The following is a 20,979-nucleotide window of genomic DNA, read 5'->3' as shown; positions in this document are numbered from 1 at the left end:
CTGCAGAGTTAAAAAGGACAACTTTCGTCGAAAAATATATTGAGGTAAGGCAACGAAGAGGAGTTGAAACCAAGGCAGAATTGCAGCAAACAGGTTTCACCAGGTAGATTGGAGTCTCCTTTAAAGCACATGAAAAGCGGCCGAACTTCGACGATGACGCAGTTGCCCAAAAAGGGCGTATGCGTTTTTGCCTGAATATATTCAGGCAAAAACGCATACGCCCTTCTTGGCCAATCGAGGAAGCGGGCAATGGAAATCCGCACAGCAAAGAAGTCTCTCTTCAACCGGTCCAAAGGGCCATCCGAAAAAAGTGTAAGAACCAGAGAGGCAGGACAGGCCATGCAGACCAGGGAGCCTTGTTACCCTGATTGGCCGGATTTTAATTGCCAACAGCCACTCTGGAGAAGTGTACGGTGTTTCCGGAAACATGTGAAAAACAGAGCTACAGAGCATAGGGCACTTCCACTCGTGGGCATATATCTTGGGAAATATAAAAATCAACAAGACACAGCCACCCCAAACCTTAGGGCTCCTCTGTTTACAAAATCCTCCACTTGGGTACAACTTAAACACCCCAGGAAAGAGAAAAATGGATAAAGAAGTTGTGGTACTTATGTACAATGGAATGTCACTCAGCCTTGAAATCACTGTCATAAGGCCAGCAGCAGCATAATGAGTGGATTTAGGTACGATGATTCTAAGTGAAAGAAGTCACACAGAAAAAGAAACTTATCATAAGATATCACTCACAGACGGAATGTAAACATGGCTACGCATGAACTGAAGTACAAAACAGAACACAGTCACACATGTAGAAGATGCACTTATGCCTGCTTAAGGGAAGAGGTGAGGTGGGGTGATGCATAAAACCAGAGTTTAAACTTAGCACGGATCCCGTTCCATAAACCAAATATGTAATAGAGAAGACCTACTCTTTGCTCAGTGAACTGGACTCAACACCCCCTATGCACCGCAGAGGAATATATGTGACAAGTCAGAATCTTAAAACCTATGTATTTATATGTCTCCGTAAGGGAATCAAGTGTGTGTAGGGCGGCAGAAATACTGCAGTGAAATTCAGCGGAAGCCCATTATAAAAATAAATTTCGAAAAACAAACAAAACACAAAGACAGTGAAAGAGAGAGAAATTCTTACAAAATTCGTCGAGGGGCTGTGATGCACCCTGGATTGACCTTAGCTACCCCCTACAGCTGGATGACACGTGAGGCTGGACACTTGGGGCTGAGAGGATTGGTGAGGTTGGGTGAGCAAATGCAGACCCTTTAAAGCAGTACTGCGCGCTACCCATTCCATGGGCCCCAACTCTCCAGGTTTAAGGGTATCTTCCTACAGCTAAAACACGCATGGGAAACCCAGAGGATGGTACACCGTGTGATCGGGAAAGGTTTCTAAAACGTACCTCACTTTTCCTCTCCTGGTGCTCGGGTTCGCCATTCCAGCCGCTTTACTAACAATCTCCCCATTTGGAGAGTCAGCGCCTTAAACCTCCTGTTTCGCACAGTCTGCAATCAGTGCGGAGGATGAACGGGATGACGGGGAACCAATGAGAGAACAGCTGTAGGTGTTTGGACGGGCACATGCACCTCTAATTTCCCATCAGGAGGAAGAATTAACCAAAGCCTCAGCCTGCCGCCCCGGAACCAGAATAGGGCCTGAAGCAATCCTGCGGTTTTGCGGTCAGTTCACAAAAGAGCGAGTTGAAAAATGGAGCTCAGGGGCACTGCAGTTCACAAACCTGCAGAGTTAAAAAGGACAACTTTCGTCGAAAAATATATTGAGGTAAGGCAACGAAGAGGAGTTGAAACCAAGGCAGAATTGCAGCAAACAGGTTTCACCAGGTAGATTGGAGTCTCCTTTAAAGCACATGAAAAGCGGCCGAACTTCGACGATGACGCAGTTGCCCAAAAAGGGCGTATGCGTTTTTGCCTGAATATATTCAGGCAAAAACGCATACGCCCTTCTTGGCCAATCGAGGAAGCGGGCAATGGAAATCCGCACAGCAAAGAAGTCTCTCTTCAACCGGTCCAAAGGGCCATCCGAAAAAAGTGTAAGAACCAGAGAGGCAGGACAGGCCATGCAGACCAGGGAGCCTTGTTACCCTGATTGGCCGGATTTTAATTGCCAACAGCCACTCTGGAGAAGTGTACGGTGTTTCCGGAAACATGTGAAAAACAGAGCTACAGAGCATAGGGCACTTCCACTCGTGGGCATATATCTTGGGAAATATAAAAATCAACAAGACACAGCCACCCCAAAGCTTAGGGCTCCTCTGTTTACAAAATCCTCCACTTGGGTACAACTTAAACACCCCAGGAAAGAGAAAAATGGATAAAGAAGTTGTGGTACTTATGTACAATGGAATGTCACTCAGCCTTGAAATCACTGTCATAAGGCCAGCAGCAGCATAATGAGTGGATTTAGGTACGATGATTCTAAGTGAAAGAAGTCACACAGAAAAAGAAACTTATCATAAGATATCACTCACAGACGGAATGTAAACATGACTACACATGAACTGAATTACAAAACAGAACACAGTCACACATGTAGAAGACGCACTTATGCCTGCTTAAGGGGAGAGGTGAGGTGGGGTGATGCATAAAACCAGAGTTTAAACTTAGCACAGATCCCGTTCCATAAACCAAATATGTAATAGAGAAGACCTACTCTTTGCTCAGTGAACTGGACTCAACACCCGCTATGCACCGCAGAGGAATATATGTGACAAGTCAGAATCTTAAAACCTATGTATTGATATGTCTCCGTAAGGGAATCAAGTGTGTGTAGGGCGGCAGAAATACTGCAGTGAAATTCAGCGGAAGCCCATTATAAAAATAAATTTCGAAAAACAAACAAAACACAAACAGAGTGAAAGAGAGAGAAATTCTTACAAAATTCGTCCAGGGGCTGTGATGCACCCTGGATTGACCTTAGCTACCCCCTACAGCTGGATGACACGTGAGGCTGGACACTTGGGGCTGAGAGGATTGGCGAGGTTGGGTGAGCAAATGCAGACCCTTTAAAGCAGTACTGCGCGCTACCCATTCCATGGGCCCCAACTCTCCAGGTTTAAGGGTATCTTCCTACAGCTAAAACACGCATGGGTAACCCAGAGGATGGTACACCGTGTGATCGGGAAAGGTTTCTAAAACGTACCTCACTTTTCCTCTCCTGGTGCTCGGGTTCGCCATTCCAGCCGCTTTACTAACAATCTCCCCATTTGGAGAGTCAGCGCCTTAAACCTCCTGTTTCGCACAGTCTGCAATCAGTGCGGAGGATGAACGGGATGACGGGGAACCAATGAGAGAACAGCTGTAGGTGTTCGGACGGGCACATGCACCTCTAATTTCCCATCAGGAGGAAGAATTAACCAAAGCCTCAGCCTGCCGCCCCGGAACCAGAATAGGGCCTGAAGCAATCCTGCGGTTTTGCGGTCAGTTCACAAAAGAGCGAGTTGAAAAATGGAGCTCAGGGGCACTGCAGTTCACAAACCTGCAGAGTTAAAAAGGACAACTTTCGTCGAAAAATATATTGAGGTAAGGCAACGAAGAGGAGTTGAAACCAAGGCAGAATTGCAGCAAACAGGTTTCACCAGGTAGATTGGAGTCTCCTTTAAAGCACATGAAAAGCGGCCGAACTTCGACGATGACGCAGTTGCCCAAAAAGGGCGTATGCGTTTTTGCCTGAATATATTCAGGCAAAAACGCATACGCCCTTCTTGGCCAATCGAGGAACCGGGCAATGGAAATCCGCACAGCAAAGAAGTCTCTCTTCAACCGGTCCAAAGGGCCATCCGAAAAAAGTGTAAGAACCAGAGAGGCAGGACAGGCCATGCAGACCAGGGAGCCTTGTTACCCTGATTGGCCGGATTTTAATTGCCAACAGCCACTGTGGAGAAGTGTACGGTGTTTCCGGAAACATGTGAAAAACAGAGCTACAGAGCATAGGGCACTTCCACTCGTGGGCATATATCTTGGGAAATATAAAAATCAACAAGACACAGCCACCCCAAAGCTTAGGGCTCCTCTGTTTACAAAATCCTCCACTTGGGTACAACTTAAACACCCCAGGAAAGAGAAAAATGGATAAAGAAGTTGTGGTACTTATGTACAATGGAATGTCACTCAGCCTTGAAATCACTGTCATAAGGCCAGCAGCAGCATAATGAGTGGATTTAGGTACGATGATTCTAAGTGAAAGAAGTCACACAGAAAAAGAAACTTATCATAAGATATCACTCACAGACGGAATGTAAACATGGCTACGCATGAACTGAAGTACAAAACAGAACACAGTCACACATTTAGAAGACGCACTTATGCCTGCTTAAGGGGAGAGGTGAGGTGGGGTGATGCATAAAACCAGAGTTTAAACTTAGCACGGATCCCGTTCCATAAACCAAATATGTAATAGAGAAGACCTACTCTTTGCTCAGTGAACTGGACTCAACACCCGCTATGCACCGCAGAGGAATATATGTGACAAGTCAGAATCTTAAAACCTATGTATTGATATGTCTCCGTAAGGGAATCAAGTGTGTGTAGGGCACCAGAAATACTGCAGTGAAATTCAGCGGAAGCCCATTATAAAAATAAATTTCGAAAAACAAACAAAACACAGAGAGTGAAAGAGAGAAATTCTTACAAAATTCGTCCAGGGGCTGTGATGCACCCTGGATTGACCTTAGCTACCCCCTACAGCTGGATGACACATGAGGCTGGACACTTGGGGCTGAGAGGATTGGTGAGGTTGGGTGAGCAAATGCAGACCCTTTAAAGCAGTACTGCGCGCACCCATTCCATGGGCCCCAACTCTCCAGGTTTAAGGGTATCTTCCTACAGCTAAAACACGCATGGGAAACCCAGAGGATGGTACACCGTGTGATCGGGAAAGGTTTCTAAAACGTACCTCACTTTTCCTCTCCTGGTGCTCGGGTTCGCCATTCCAGCCGCTTTACTAACAATCTCCCCATTTGGAGAGTCAGCGCCTTAAACCTCCTGTTTCGCACAGTCTGCAATCAGTGCGGAGGATGAACGGGATGACGGGGAACCAATGAGAGAACAGCTGTAGGTGTTTGGACGGGCACATGCACCTCTAATTTCCCATCAGGAGGAAGAATTAACCAAAGCCTCAGCCTGCCGCCCCGGAACCAGAATAGGGCCTGAAGCAATCCTGCGGTTTTGCGGTCAGTTCACAAAAGAGCGAGTTGAAAAATGGAGCTCAGGGGCACTGCAGTTCACAAACCTGCAGAGTTAAAAAGGACAACTTTCGTCGAAAAATATATTGAGGTAAGGCAACGAAGAGGAGTTGAAACCAAGGCAGAATTGCAGCAAACAGGTTTCACCAGGTAGATTGGAGTCTCCTTTAAAGCACATGAAAAGCGGCCGAACTTCGACGATGACGCAGTTGCCCAAAAAGGGCGTATGCGTTTTTGCCTGAATATATTCAGGCAAAAACGCATACGCCCTTCTTGGCCAATCGAGGAAGCGGGCAATGGAAATCCGCACAGCAAAGAAGTCTCTCTTCAACCGGTCCAAAGGGCCATCCGAAAAAAGTGTAAGAACCAGAGAGGCAGGACAGGCCATGCAGACCAGGGAGCCTTGTTACCCTGATTGGCCGGAATTTAATTGCCAACAGCCACTCTGGAGAAGTGTACGGTGTTTCCGGAAACATGTGAAAAACAGAGCTACAGAGCATAGGGCACTTCCACTCGTGGGCATATATCTTGGGAAATATAAAAATCAACAAGACACAGCCACCCCAAAGCTTAGGGCTCCTCTGTTTACAAAATCCTCCACTTGGGTACAACTTAAACACCCCAGGAAAGAGAAAAATGGATAAAGAAGTTGTGGTACTTATGTACAATGGAATGTCGCTCAGCCTTGAAATCACTGTCATAAGGCCAGCAGCAGCATAATGAGTGGATTTAGGTACGATGATTCTAAGTGAAAGAAGTCACACAGAAAAAGAAACTTATCATAAGATATCACTCACAGACGGAATGTAAACATGGCTACGCATGAACTGAAGTACAAAACAGAACACAGTCACACATTTAGAAGACGCACTTATGCCTGCTTAAGGGGAGAGGTGAGGTGGGGTGATGCATAAAACCACAGTTTAAACTTAGCACGGATCCCGTTCCATAAACCAAATATGTAATAGAGAAGACCTACTCTTTGCTCAGTGAACTGGACTCAACACCCGCTATGCACCGCAGAGGAATATATGTGACAAGTCAGAATCTTAAAACCTATGTATTGATATGTCTCCGTAAGGGAATCAAGTGTGTGTAGGGCACCAGAAATACTGCAGTGAAATTCAGCGGAAGCCCATTATAAAAATAAATTTCGAAAAACAAACAAAACACAGAGAGTGAAAGAGAGAAATTCTTACAAAATTCGTCCAGGGGCTGTGATGCACCCTGGATTGACCTTAGCTACCCCCTACAGCTGGATGACACATGAGGCTGGACACTTGGGGCTGAGAGGATTGGTGAGGTTGGGTGAGCAAATGCAGACCCTTTAAAGCAGTACTGCGCGCACCCATTCCATGGGCCCCAACTCTCCAGGTTTAAGGGTATCTTCCTACAGCTAAAACACGCATGGGAAACCCAGAGGATGGTACACCGTGTGATCGGGAAAGGTTTCTAAAACGTACCTCACTTTTCCTCTCCTGGTGCTCGGGTTCGCCATTCCAGCCGCTTTACTAACAATCTCCCCATTTGGAGAGTCAGCGCCTTAAACCTCCTGTTTCGCACAGTCTGCAATCAGTGCGGAGGATGAACGGGATGACGGGGAACCAATGAGAGAACAGCTGTAGGTGTTCGGACGGGCACATGCACCTCTAATTTCCCATCAGGAGGAAGAATTAACCAAAGCCTCAGCCTGCCGCCCCGGAACCAGAATAGGGCCTGAAGCAATCCTGCGGTTTTGCGGTCAGTTCACAAAACGAGTTGAAAAATGGAGCTCAGGGGCACTGCAGTTCACAAACCTGCAGAGTTAAAAAGGACAACTTTCGTCGAAAAATATATTGAGGTAAGGCAACGAAGAGGAGTTGAAACCAAGGCAGAATTGCAGCAAACAGGTTTCACCAGGTAGATTGGAGTCTCCTTTAAAGCACATGAAAAGCGGCCGAACTTCGACGATGACGCAGTTGCCCAAAAAGGGCGTATGCGTTTTTGCCTGAATATATTCAGGCAAAAACGCATACGCCCTTCTTGGCCAATCGAGGAAGCGGGCAATGGAAATCCGCACAGCAAAGAAGTCTCTCTTCAACCGGTCCAAAGGGCCATCCGAAAAAAGTGTAAGAACCAGAGAGGCAGGACAGGCCATGCAGACCAGGGAGCCTTGTTACCCTGATTGGCCGGATTTTAATTGCCAACAGCCACTCTGGAGAAGTGTACGGTGTTTCCGGAAACATGTGAAAAACAGAGCTACAGAGCATAGGGCACTTCCACTCGTGGGCATATATCTTGGGAAATATAAAAATCAACAAGACACAGCCACCCCAAAGCTTAGGGCTCCTCTGTTTACAAAATCCTCCACTTGGGTACAACTTAAACACCCCAGGAAAGAGAAAAATGGATAAAGAAGTTGTGGTACTTATGTACAATGGAATGTCACTCAGCCTTGAAATCACTGTCATAAGGCCAGCAGCAGCATAATGAGTGGATTTAGGTACGATGATTCTAAGTGAAAGAAGTCACACAGAAAAAGAAACTTATCATAAGATATCACTCACAGACGGAATGTAAACATGACTACACATGAACTGAATTACAAAACAGAACACAGTCACACATGTAGAAGACGCACTTATGCCTGCTTAAGGGGAGAGGTGAGGTGGGGTGATGCATAAAACCACAGTTTAAACTTAGCACAGATCCCGTTCCATAAACCAAATATGTAATAGAGAAGACCTACTCTTTGCTCAGTGAACTGGACTCAACACCCGCTATGCACCGCAGAGGAATATATGTGACAAGTCAGAATCTTAAAACCTATGTATTGATATGTCTCCGTAAGGGAATCAAGTGTGTGTAGGGCGGCAGAAATACTGCAGTGAAATTCAGCGGAAGCCCATTATAAAAATAAATTTCGAAAAACAAACAAAACACAAACAGAGTGAAAGAGAGAGAAATTCTTACAAAATTCGTCCAGGGGCTGTGATGCACCCTGGATTGACCTTAGCTACCCCCTACAGCTGGATGACACGTGAGGCTGGACACTTGGGGCTGAGAGGATTGGCGAGGTTGGGTGAGCAAATGCAGACCCTTTAAAGCAGTACTGCGCGCTACCCATTCCATGGGCCCCAACTCTCCAGGTTTAAGGGTATCTTCCTACAGCTAAAACACGCATGGGTAACCCAGAGGATGGTACACCGTGTGATCGGGAAAGGTTTCTAAAACGTACCTCACTTTTCCTCTCCTGGTGCTCGGGTTCGCCATTCCAGCCGCTTTACTAACAATCTCCCCATTTGGAGAGTCAGCGCCTTAAACCTCCTGTTTCGCACAGTCTGCAATCAGTGCGGAGGATGAACGGGATGACGGGGAACCAATGAGAGAACAGCTGTAGGTGTTCGGACGGGCACATGCACCTCTAATTTCCCATCAGGAGGAAGAATTAACCAAAGCCTCAGCCTGCCGCCCCGGAACCAGAATAGGGCCTGAAGCAATCCTGCGGTTTTGCGGTCAGTTCACAAAAGAGCGAGTTGAAAAATGGAGCTCAGGGGCACTGCAGTTCACAAACCTGCAGAGTTAAAAAGGACAACTTTCGTCGAAAAATATATTGAGGTAAGGCAACGAAGAGGAGTTGAAACCAAGGCAGAATTGCAGCAAACAGGTTTCACCAGGTAGATTAGAGTCTCCTTTAAAGCACATGAAAAGCGGCCGAACTTCGACGATGACGCAGTTGCCCAAAAAGGGCGTATGCGTTTTTGCCTGAATATATTCAGGCAAAAACGCATACGCCCTTCTTGGCCAATCGAGGAAGCGGGCAATGGAAATCCGCACAGCAAAGAAGTCTCTCTTCAACCGGTCCAAAGGGCCATCCGAAAAAAGTGTAAGAACCAGAGAGGCAGGACAGGCCATGCAGACCAGGGAGCCTTGTTACCCTGATTGGCCGGATTTTAATTGCCAACAGCCACTCTGGAGAAGTGTACGGTGTTTCCGGAAACATGTGAAAAACAGAGCTACAGAGCATAGGGCACTTCCACTCGTGGGCATATATCTTGGGAAATATAAAAATCAACAAGACACAGCCACCCCAAAGCTTAGGGCTCCTCTGTTTACAAAATCCTCCACTTGGGTACAACTTAAACACCCCAGGAAAGAGAAAAATGGATAAAGAAGTTGTGGTACTTATGTACAATGGAATGTCACTCAGCCTTGAAATCACTGTCATAAGGCCAGCAGCAGCATAATGAGTGGATTTAGGTACGAAGATTCTAAGTGAAAGAAGTCACACAGAAAAAGAAACTTATCATAAGATATCACTCACAGACGGAATGTAAACATGGCTACGCATGAACTGAATTACAAAACAGAACACAGTCACACATGTAGAAGATGCACTTATGCCTGCTTAAGGGGAGAGGTGAGGTGGGGTGATGCATAAAACCAGAGTTTAAATTTAGCACGGATCCCGTTCCATAAACCAAATATGTAATAGAGAAGACCTACTCTTTGCTCAGTGAACTGGACTCAACACCCGCTATGCACCGCAGAGGAATATATGTGACAAGTCAGAATCTTAAAACCTATGTATTGATATGTCTCCGTAAGGGAATCAAGTGTGTGTAGGGCGGCAGAAATACTGCAGTGAAATTCAGCTGAAGCCCATTATAAAAATAAATTTCGAAAAACAAACAAAACACAAACAGAGTGAAAGAGAGAGAAATTCTTACAAAATTCGTCCAGGGGCTGTGATGCACCCTGGATTGACCTTAGCTACCCCCTACAGCTGGATGACACATGAGGCTGGACACTTGGGGCTGAGAGGATTGGTGAGGTTGGGTGAGCAAATGCAGACCCTTTAAAGCAGTACTGCGCGCTACCCATTCCATGGGCCCCAACTCTCCAGGTTTAAGGGTATCTTCCTACAGCTAAAACACGCATGGGAAACCCAGAGGATGGTACACCGTGTGATCGGGAAAGGTTTCTCAAACGTACCTCACTTTTCCTCTCCTGGTGCTCGGGTTCGCCATTCCAGCCGCTTTACTAACAATCTCCCCATTTGGAGAGTCAGCGCCTTAAACCTCCTGTTTCGCACAGTCTGCAATCAGTGCGGAGGATGAACGGGATGACGGGGAACCAATGAGAGAACAGCTGTAGGTGTTCGGACGGGCACATGCACCTCTAATTTCCCATCAGGAGGAAGAATTAACCAAAGCCTCAGCCTGCCACCCCGGAACCAGAATAGGGCCTGAAGCAATCCTGCGGTTTTGCGGTCAGTTCACAAAAGAGCGAGTTGAAAAATGGAGCTCAGGGGCACTGCAGTTCACAAACCTGCAGAGTTAAAAAGGACAACTTTCGTCGAAAAATATATTGAGGTAAGGCAACGAAGAGGAGTTGAAACCAAGGCAGAATTGCAGCAAACAGGTTTCACCAGGTAGATTGGAGTCTTCTTTAAAGCCCAGGAAAAGCTGCAGAAGTTTAGAAGACTGAAAGATTGAAAAAGATTCAGCCTGCTCAGGGCTTTGTGGATGCTGAGCAGGGGGCTCCTGTGGGGGTAAAGTTTCAGCCTCCTCAGTGAGCTCTGGATGAGGAGGTTGGGCCTCCTGCTGGGATGGAGAAGTTTCAGCTTCCTCTGGGGGCTCCATAGTTTTATCTGGGCTCCCAGAAAAATCCCTAGGTATGCTCTCCTCAGGTTAAATGGCATACATACTGGGATCTAAATAATGACCCTGCAATGTTGTTCTAGACCCTGAGTGTTTTTTTTTGAAATTGGCCTGTAGTTCCAACAACAACTTTGGCATGCCGTTGATGTTGAATTAGATCTTTCTTCAGGTTTGGGGATGAAACCATAAACTTCATTGGTTTTGAGCTCTTACTACCTAGAGGTGGAACAAGTATTTCAAACGATTGGTGAGCTTCAGCCTGATCCAGACCTGTGTCTTTAGTCTTACTTTTGTGTCCAGAAGGCAGAAACAAGGGCTAATTCTATCCCAGTCTAGAACTGGAACTGCCTCTGGGAGCTCTTGCACTGGAACTGCCTCTGGGAACTTTTGATGTTGGGTTTGCTTGTTATTCAGATCCTCACGTGGAACAGCAAACTGATCTGTCCCTGTAGGCATCTCTCCAACCGAATCCGTTTCCGGGTATGGAACCTCAGTCTCAGTCAACTCCTGATGAGGCGGGGCCAACATCTGGAATGGAGACAAGGACGTCAAGTAATTAAAGCCCCCGGCTTCTGCCAGGGATGTAAGGGGCATGGGGCAATTTGGGAGGGGTTCTGAGGTGTGTGAATACAAAGCCTCTGTCAGCCGCGGGGGGTTGGGGGTCACCTGGATGGGGCCCATGGCCCACTTCGGAGGCTGAACTGCCTGGACTAGAAGCCATCGTCCTTGCCATGTGAGGAAGAGCCGTGGAGCGCAGGCACGACACAGAGGCGCAGCCGCGACATAACATGCGGCGGCTCCCAGGCGCAGCGACCCAGGCCAGTGAGGAGCCGGAGCCACATCCTCCTTCAGAGCCAAACCGAACTTCTATGCCAGCACCCCGATGCGAGGGCTCACGTTAGCAACCGCGCGCCCCGGCCCCGCATAACGTCCCATCCGTTATTTATGACATCTTTAGTTGCGCCACAGTTATTAGGCTCGTGTGGAGATCCAATCCACGCCACCAGAATGGGCCTTTTTCCCAGAGTCCCCAGGACACAAGCCATCCTTCCCCTTGCAAAGGCAACAATTACCTCCTGCCGGCCCTCTTCCCAACCCCGCCCTGCCCACCCTGGCCCCAAACAATGAGGCAGGATTTAGGCTGCAGACCCGAGTGGCCCCAAACTCCAGCAGCCCAGGGGTGGACTGGGGAGGGAAGGATGCAGAGCTTCCCGTGGAAACGAAAAACCTGGCATTCTGGGAAATTCAAAAGTGCTAGTCCAGTTCTGGCAATCTGAACTCTTCCTCCTCAAAGCTGAAGTCTGAGAGACATTCTTCCTCCCTTTGGCCACACGGCTGACAAGAAAAGTAGCTGACCTGCAAAATGAGCACCAGTTAGGGTGGCGGGAGGGGAACACTCCTTACAGTTATGCTAAAATGTTGCCATTTCCTCCAAACTCTCAGTATTCACGTCTCATGATTCATTCACAACTCTATTACTAGGGAGTCACCACTGAATCAGTGATGACTCCAGAACTTCTGTAGGAGGGGTTTGGGGCAGGTGAGCAATTCATTCTGGGAAAGAGAGTCTAAAACCAAGTGAATGTCCCTTTACATTAGCATGCGAAAACTTCCCCCATCCCACCTTGTCTCAACAGAGCCATTAATGTAGAAAAAACTACAGTGTCACTTTTCAGAGGTCTACCCTGTGTGAACATATGGAGAAGACACTTAGAATGTTAAAGTCAGCATGTTAAGTAATGTTCTTGAAATACTGTAACTAGCACCCAGTTTACTTTCTTCACAGTCCTTTCTATAATCTATTTAATTTTAGTCCTTTTTAATTGTCTGCTATACCTTTAGCACCTAAACTCCAAGAGACAAGGAGCTTCATCCTATTTCCAGTGCCTAGCACATAATGGTTTCTAAATGGAACTGATTCCACGATTGGCCTCATTTAGGAGTGGAACTGTTGTTATAATCAGGTTTCCAAAATCTTTAGTACCAATATGGAATCCTTTCCTCTCATATTTCACAGGAAGATAGACTTCTTAAAGCCCAAACATGGATACGTTTGAACTGTCCTTGACTGATTAAAATTGAACTGAAATAATTATTTTGTACAGGAAAAACTTTCAAAATTTTATCATTTTTCAGAACATAACCACCTTTTCTTTCTCTACCTTCGTCCCTTCAAAACAAACTTTGCAACATTAGGGTGAGTTAAATAATCAGAAATCTAGCCAAAAATTAAGCTCTCAATGGCATGAAACACATTTTCTGCTCCTTTAAAAAAATAATCCTTTATGCAGTACATTAATGTTTTCTTTTAGAAATTACGTTGACAACTTAATCCCTAATTCGAGGCATCCATATAACTGGTTTACAGAAAGGTTCTTTGGCAAAATATTTAACACAAGATATATAAGAGATCTGGGTAATACACCTTACTTGAAAGGCATGAATAGTTTTCAAACAGTGTAGCATAATCACACTTAAGACCATAGTTACTTTGTTCCCAAGTCCCTGCAATTCTATTTGAGGGGAGTTCTAAAGGGCCTGTGTCTTCTCCTGTGTCCACAACCACAGACGTACACTGGTGGCCCTCAATCCTGCTCTCCAAACATCAAATAATGGACCAGAGACAAGGCTCGGAACTTGGAAAAGTCCTAGAAATTTCCTGCCTCAAAAGCAGTTTCAGAATTTCACCTTTTCCTAAGGAAGACAGAGATGAGTAGATATGCTGAAGTCTTCCAAATCCTGCTGGTTGTTTTGAATTATGGCTACACTGGCTATGTACCTCTTGAGTTTTTAACTCCACATACTTGAATTAAATCCTGTAGTTCCTCTTCGGTCCTAGCATCTGTGACATCTTCACAGGGTCTATATGCCACAGGTGTTTTACCACTTTCTGTAATAAAGTTAACAAGGATCAATTCAGAAGTTTTCTTGTTCTAAAACTTCCTGTATACAATGGTAGCACCGAATAATTAGACATTCTTTTGACTTCTAAAAGCAGAAAATAAGAGCATTTTCCTAGAAGTTCCCTCATCAGACATGGCAGTTTTTATCATAATTATTTGTGAAAACATATATAAGAAGTATCAACTTTGGTTCAAAAACTTTATGAACTTAGAAATAAGAACTAAGGAATAAGGACATAGAAATTAAAAGCTGTGGAAACAAAAATGTTCAATCACAATACAATTAAATAGGAAGGCATCAGGTGGGAGTCAAAGTGAGTTCAAACCTGGGAGAGATACCACTGGACTATAATAGATACTTCCTATTAGAAGTAAGGCAAGTGCCTACTCCTTGGGACCAAAATTCTATCAGATACAATGAACATAGCTTTGGAGACAGAGACAGAGAGAGAGAGCATTTGAACACTCTACTGGCAGAAACTGGCCCATGTACATTTTGGACAATACAGCTTTCCTCAAGGCAAGCTATGGCCACCAGGCTTTTTGGTCTAAGGAGTTTTGGGTACATATAAGGAGTACATTGGCATATTAGGCACAAACAGCCCAGTCATTTAGTTTGGTCCTTAAAGCTTGTTACCCAGAGTTGACAGCGGATGGAGATTCTGCCTGATGACCAGGGAAATCACACTTCACTGGAAGGATTGCTCAGGCTGGAAAGCCAAGACCAGTCCAGGGTCAACTCTTACAAGCAAATAAGGTCTCTGACAACTTAGCTTGGATTTCTCAGTCTCTAACCCTGCAGGGCTGTGAAGCAGGGGAGCGGTTCTGTTCCGGGAATCTACTGATCATAAAGTTTCGTTTGGGCACAGCCTGTGCCATTCTCACCGCTGCATAACTCGATAGGGAAGAAAATCAATCCTATTCAATCCATGACCACATTCAAGGTTTACAAAAACATAACTGATTATTATACAAGAATCATATTCACCCAATACATCAGAAATGAAAACGGAAATTAAACTGATTCCAAACACATAATCTAATAAACTCTTCAACAAGAAAACAGCAGTAATATTAATAGTCAATATATTTTGTCTGCTTACTATGTTTCAGGCATAGCTCTAAGCTTTTTAGATTCATCATCCCATTTACTCTTACAATATCCCCCATTTGGTGGTAAGCTGAATTACTAACCCTATTTGCAGATAAAGAAATTGCAGCTTAGAGATATTAAATACCTACAAATGTCTCTGGCTACAAAAATCTAAAATTGCAACAACAACAAAATCTAAGAGACAAAGTTAGGACTCAAACACAGGTGTCCAAGGCTTATATTCACTACCCTATTCTGTATGATAAGCAAGCAATTGAGGAAGAACTGGATCAAACATTTTCTGTATGAACTGAGGCAAGTCATTCTACATCTAAACACTGGGGACAATAATATTTGCCGTCGTTCTTCTCATAAATGCCACAAAGAACAAATTTAAGACTGCTGCTGTGAAAGCATATGGTGAATGAAAGAATATGTAATGTTTTAGATAACCATTATTTTCATCCAATTAACTTTTCAAATAAGTTTATTTGCTCACTGAAACTGAAGTACTTCAAGGACAATCAAAAAGGTCTTACCTAAAACCACATTCAGCAATTTCTGGAATGCAGCTGTTACAGCTTTCTGAATAGCAAGCTTCTGGGTTACCTTCCTTCCCATAAGGAATGATAATGACCCTAAATCCAACCAAAACAGATGAATTTAAAATGCCTATATGAATAACTGATTTCTAGGTTATATGTTTAAAACTAAAAATGCATCTGTGATTCTTAGATCATTACCTTAGTGATTAAGGGCAGGCACAACACTGGGGTACGGTGAATGTCTCCGTTGCAGGTATACCCTGGCATGGCATATTTTTACTGCTCAGATCTATTCTGGAAGTTCCTGAAATACTAGACGGGAAATGTAAACCAAAAACGTGGCACAAATCTCACATTACTCACAGATTTCAAACGGACAAGCTGAGGCTACACTGCTACAGACCCTGCTATCCTCTGCATCAAGGGCTGGACTCATACAGTGAGATAGATTTGGTTGTAGTGCACATGATCCGGCCTCTACGCAACCATCACCCACTCAGGTGAATGGTGGAGCCTCCTCCACCCCATTCGCTAACAGCCCTGCCTCTGACTTAAAACCCTAAGTCCAAGTGCCATGGATTCTAGGAAAAAACTCAGTACCAATCAGAATCCCCTTTCTAGGGATCTACGTTTACTTATTCTGCTCAGGCTCTTTTATAGGAGGCAAAGGACTGAACATTTACACATGAGTTTATTTCAACCTTTAGAAATTGATTTTGTTGGGATAACTGAAGGACAGAAGACATCTGTATTTGAAGGACTATTTTAGCACAAAAATAATTATTAACCAAAAAAAAAAAATTCCTAACTAATTTTCCCTCCTCCGAAGCTTCCTGACAGGCAGTCAGTTCTAAAATTCTAAAGGTTAAGGTGCTGTCCGGTATTGCCTAAGATAAAAACCTATATTGTCAGGCAGAACAATTCTGCCCAGGGCTTTAGTTGCTCAGAAAAGGTGATGATGTAATTGAAAAGTTGAGTTTCAGAAAGAAAGGAAAAAAGAGAAATCCCACTCCCTCACCTCCCCACACACACACATACTGGAAAGCAGACCTTCCTCCAACTTATCCAAAGGTTCCTCAGCCATGCCAACTCCAGGACTCCTGCACTCGTGGGAGGTCAACACCACCTCTAAAGCACAGAAGAACTTCAGGCTTTGCTTCTGAAGTGGTGTCACAATATTTGTATTTTCCCTTTCTTCAAGGTTAGAATGATCCTGAAGCTGTTAGGATTTTGAATTAAAGGCTAGACTTCAACATATTCTGTTGTTAGAAATAAATACCAAACTTCAGCAATCCCAGGTAATAGTTTAGGTATGCTATCCCTTCAAAATCAACTGAGACTTGCCAATGAATGACTAGATATGGACCGCTGTTTTTTTTAAGATATACCATACAAATACTGGAGAAAATTATGGACACCACCATCCAAGTCATTGAGATTAGCACTAATTCTAGGTGGCAGGCCAATGCTCAGATACATTCATGTGGAAGTCTCTCACATCTCCCCATAGCCCTGTTTTGTTCTGCTCTCTAAAGTCTAGGAGTTCAATGTTAAAAGGAGTCTGGTTAGTCTAAGAAAATCTATAGAGTTTACCTTGATGATCCTTTTTGACGACCCACGGAAACCAAAGTTGTAATTTGCCAATTCTTGGCATCTGGAGCTCTTTAGTGCAAGTGTATTATGTTGAACCGCCTTAGGTCTGGTGCCGAGATGAACCTAAAGACATAAAAGACCTAAAAATATCACAACCCTACATAGAGACCTCATTTTGGATATACCTGAGATTTAACATTACCAATTTTATAGAGTGGTTGTGAAGATTAAGTAGGAAATTTTTAGCAATGAGTTCACAGTGATCCCTAAATAAATGTTATTTATTAAGTCAGTACTTTTCTGCACCATTTCCAGGACCCCTGATTAACTGGAAGGTTTCCTGACCTCTGGTGGTGAAAGTGATGATGAAAGAACCAAGGAAGCCCGGCAGAAGCCTATTATGGGGCTGGGGGTAAGCAAAGGAAGTGAACTGTTTTACTCGTCTCACCCTGTAGCTCCTGCTTGAGAATATGACGTGAAGAGGAGACAAGATGGACCTGCCACTGAATTAGGACCTTAATCTGTAGCACCCCCTCCCCAAGTTACTAACCCCTGTAAGAAGAGGGAATACATATACCTCTATGAATGTAAATAAAGGAGCCAAAAGAATTAGAGGTTCATCTGCATTAACAGGCTTCTTTGAGAGTGCAAATATTTCCAGTCTTAACTCTCTAAAGAACTTACATATTACTGTGGAGTTTTTATATCACTAGTTCTTTCTTAAAGGTCCATTTCCATTTTGAACAGGGTGTAGTATATAAATATAGTCATAAAAATTCAAATAATACAAATAAAGTCAAAGCATTGTTAATTCTTTATTGATTTGTTTCTGCATCTTCCTCAGTCACTAGTTTATGAGCTCCTTAAGTGCTTGAAGGAACGATATATTATTCTTTCCTTGTTACCAGAAACAAGCATAGATCTTGGCATACAATAGAGGAGTGATGGTCTGTTGACTGAGGGAATGAATGAGTACATAAGAAAATGAAATTACTTTCTCCAACTGAAGCTGCCTGCTGGGAAGGAGAAATGAAGATTAATTTTTAAATGTTGAGTGTCGCATGGGATGCTAGGCCCTGTACGGTGAGTCATAATGGAGCTGTCCTGGACAATTAGGAATCTTCAGAAGGGCTCTGAGCCCCTGGGTAGTAGAGACGGCTGACATCTAGGATAAACTTGCCACAGTTCTTCCTGGCAAACCTTTCTCTTCGTGCACTGAGAAAAACTCAGATACATTAGGCCTATCCTTCATTTTATTTTAAGATGTTATTCTCTTTTATTTATTTATAAAAAACAGAGGGGAAGTAAGATAAGAAGTATGTATACCTGCCAATGAAAAAAAGAACACGTAATTGGAACTTCCGTGCTGGTGCAGTGGTTAAGACTCCATGCTCCCAATGCAGGGGTCCTGGGGTCGATCCCTGGTCAGTGAACTAGGTCAGTGATCCCTGGTCAGTGAACTAGGTCTCACGTGTATGCTGCAACGAAGAGTTTGCACGCCACATTTCAGGAGCCTGCGAGCCACAAAAAAAGGAGCCTGCCTGCTGCAAATGGGGAGCCCAGATGCCACAACTGGGGAGCCCCTGAGCCGCAACTAAGGAGCTCACCTGCTGCAACTGAGACCTGGTGCAACCAAATAAATAAATAAAATTGAAAAAGAACGCATAAGTAAAGTAGGGAAAAATTTCGGGGTTGTGGGTAGTAAACTAAGGCCCTGCATTAAATAAAGAAATCTAATACGAATGCCCTTTCCTCTCAACTCTATTGTGACTTGGAGAACTTTTCTTCATTATTCTATCAGTGACGGGCTTTATGCTGTGAAAATCTCCCAACCTACACTTATGGAATGGTCTTAAGGTCCGATATAAGAAAAGAACTCATTACTCACAACTGATACCAAGTAACTGTTTCATAATCTTTCCAGGACCATCTGCAGTATCTGAGTGGTTATGTGAAATGGTCGCAGGGTCTGCAAATTAAAGAATGTCTGACACAAAATCATTTCAATCCCAGGGAGTACTGCCAGGATTGAAGTACTGCCAGGGTGTTAAACAAGATAAAGAAGTGGGAGGTAGTGTACCTGGAGTCACATCTGAGGAGAGTTCTCAGATTCAGTAAAGGTGAAATCAGTGAGTAAAGAAATATGGGTGAGAATAGGCAGCAAGGTCAGTAGGAAGTAGCCAGAACAAGAAGCCAATCAGAGAAGACACACAATTATAAAGGGAAAGGTCTGGGAAATCTAAGCCTCACTCACTTATTCAGAGGAATTGAAATGGTCCTTGAAAAAGGAATGGTGGCTGAATGGAGGCACATAATGAAATGTTAATTCTGGGGAAGTAAAATTGGATGGCATGTTGATATGGAATAAGGTTTCTACAATGCATTAAAGAATATTTTAACCATTTTCTGGAATCTGAACCGAGTTCTGAATAGGCAGTTTGAGAGTGATGAAGATGATGAAGCCTCCTTTATGTTACATCTAACCAAAGTTTGTCAAGCTCGGGACTTCCCTGGTGGCACAGTTGTTAAGAGTCCGCCTGCCAGTGCAGGGGACACGGGTTCGATCCCTGGTCCTGGAAAATCCCACATGCCGCAGAGCAACTAAGCCCGTGTGCCACATCTACTGAGCCTGTGCTCTAGAGCCTGTGAGCCAAAACTACTGAAGCCTGCGTGCCTAGAAACCGTGCTCCGCAACAAGAGAAGCCATCGCGATGAGAAGCCCACGCACCGCAACGAAGAGCAACCCCGCTCACCACAAATAAAGCCGGCACGCAGCAACAAGACCCAATGCAGCCACAAATAAATTAATTAATTAATTTAAAAAAATTGTCAACCTCACACATTTAAAATCAACATAAAAGTAAATATAAGGAAGACTCTTGTGAAGATTTCTTAAATTAAGGGGCAGCATAAAATGACATGGGGTTTAACATCGGTTAAGTTTGGGTTTGGCCTAGTTTCCACATTTACTGTCATGAACCTTAAGTAAGTCACTTAACCATCCTGAGTTCGAGTTTCTTCATCTAAAAAAAAGAAAGAAACAACTAGGAAACTGAGGGATCAGTGGAGCAGTGCATCTGAGAGCACTCTGTACACCACAGTGCTGTAGAAACGCTGGCCTTTTTTTCTTCCCGCCCTGGTATCTTAGTTCCCAGACCAGGGATTGAACCAGCGCCCTCAGCAGTGAAAGTGCAGAGTCCTAACCACTGGACCACCAGGGAATTCCCGATGGCCTATTAGTTTTAAGTTCAGCACCACATCCCAGTAGAGCGAGGAATTCCACATTTGGACCCATCTTCACTGGAGATGTGTGAAAAAGCTGCTTCTGGTCACATGACTTTTGGGCTCTGTGGGCATCCCTTGCTGAATGAAACTTGATGATGGCATAGAACCCAGGACCACCCACTGCTGCATTTGGGAAGACTCAGACAGAATACAGAAAGCCAAACCGGGAGAAGACTGTGAAGAGAGAATGCTGTAGGGTGGTCTCACACTAAGAAAGTGCAGTAAATTTCAGGCCCAGGAAACCAAACCGCCCATTCCCTTATATTCCCCCAGCCCTTTGCACACTTAACTGTGGTGAGCCTGGAACTCCAAACACTTCTCATTTCATGAACAAGTTTCCCTCTGAAATCCTAAGCTTCGAGAAGCATTAGGAGGCAATGCCTTCTGTTGGGAACTATGTCTCAAAAATCTATGGGGGTGAGATGACCGCTCAGGTCGCCTCTAGAACTAAGATTCCTCTCAGCGGAGACCACAGGCAGATGAGGTGCTGAAGAAGTACCCCGGGGCGCCCAGTTACTGGGGCGCGGGGCGGCTTCCTCCACCCTTCCCTCCGCTCCAGCTCCTCTCACTTGCAAGGCCTCGGCCGTGGATCCAGAGCTCAGCTCCCACACCAGCAAGGTTTTGTCACCCCCGATGGGAACCACAAAAGGTACCAAGTGCAGCATCCTAACATCACCGCGCGAGCGCTGCTCGGGGAAC

General features: G+C 44.7%; 1 protein-coding gene and 1 pseudogene across 1 annotated transcript in view; both read right to left on the bottom strand.

Annotated features, from left to right (window-relative positions):
- Window positions 1-15,600: 15,600 nt before the first annotated feature.
- Window positions 15,601-20,945, bottom strand: LOC137229301 (RAD52 motif-containing protein 1-like; annotated as a pseudogene).
- The window catches only part of LOC137219149 (RAD52 motif-containing protein 1-like), a 50,411-nt gene continuing 46,427 nt past the window's right edge, over window positions 16,996-20,979 (bottom strand). Inside the window, exon 9 of the mRNA XM_067727320.1 lies at window positions 16,996-17,118. The gene's annotated coding sequence lies outside the window, so the exon portion shown is untranslated. The remainder of the gene's footprint in view (window positions 17,119-20,979) is intronic.

Source organism: Pseudorca crassidens, chromosome 1 (genome assembly GCF_039906515.1).
Source record: "Pseudorca crassidens isolate mPseCra1 chromosome 1, mPseCra1.hap1, whole genome shotgun sequence".
In the NCBI taxonomy this organism is placed as follows: Eukaryota; Metazoa; Chordata; class Mammalia; order Artiodactyla; family Delphinidae; genus Pseudorca; species Pseudorca crassidens.
This window is presented reverse-complemented; position numbering and strand designations above follow the sequence as displayed.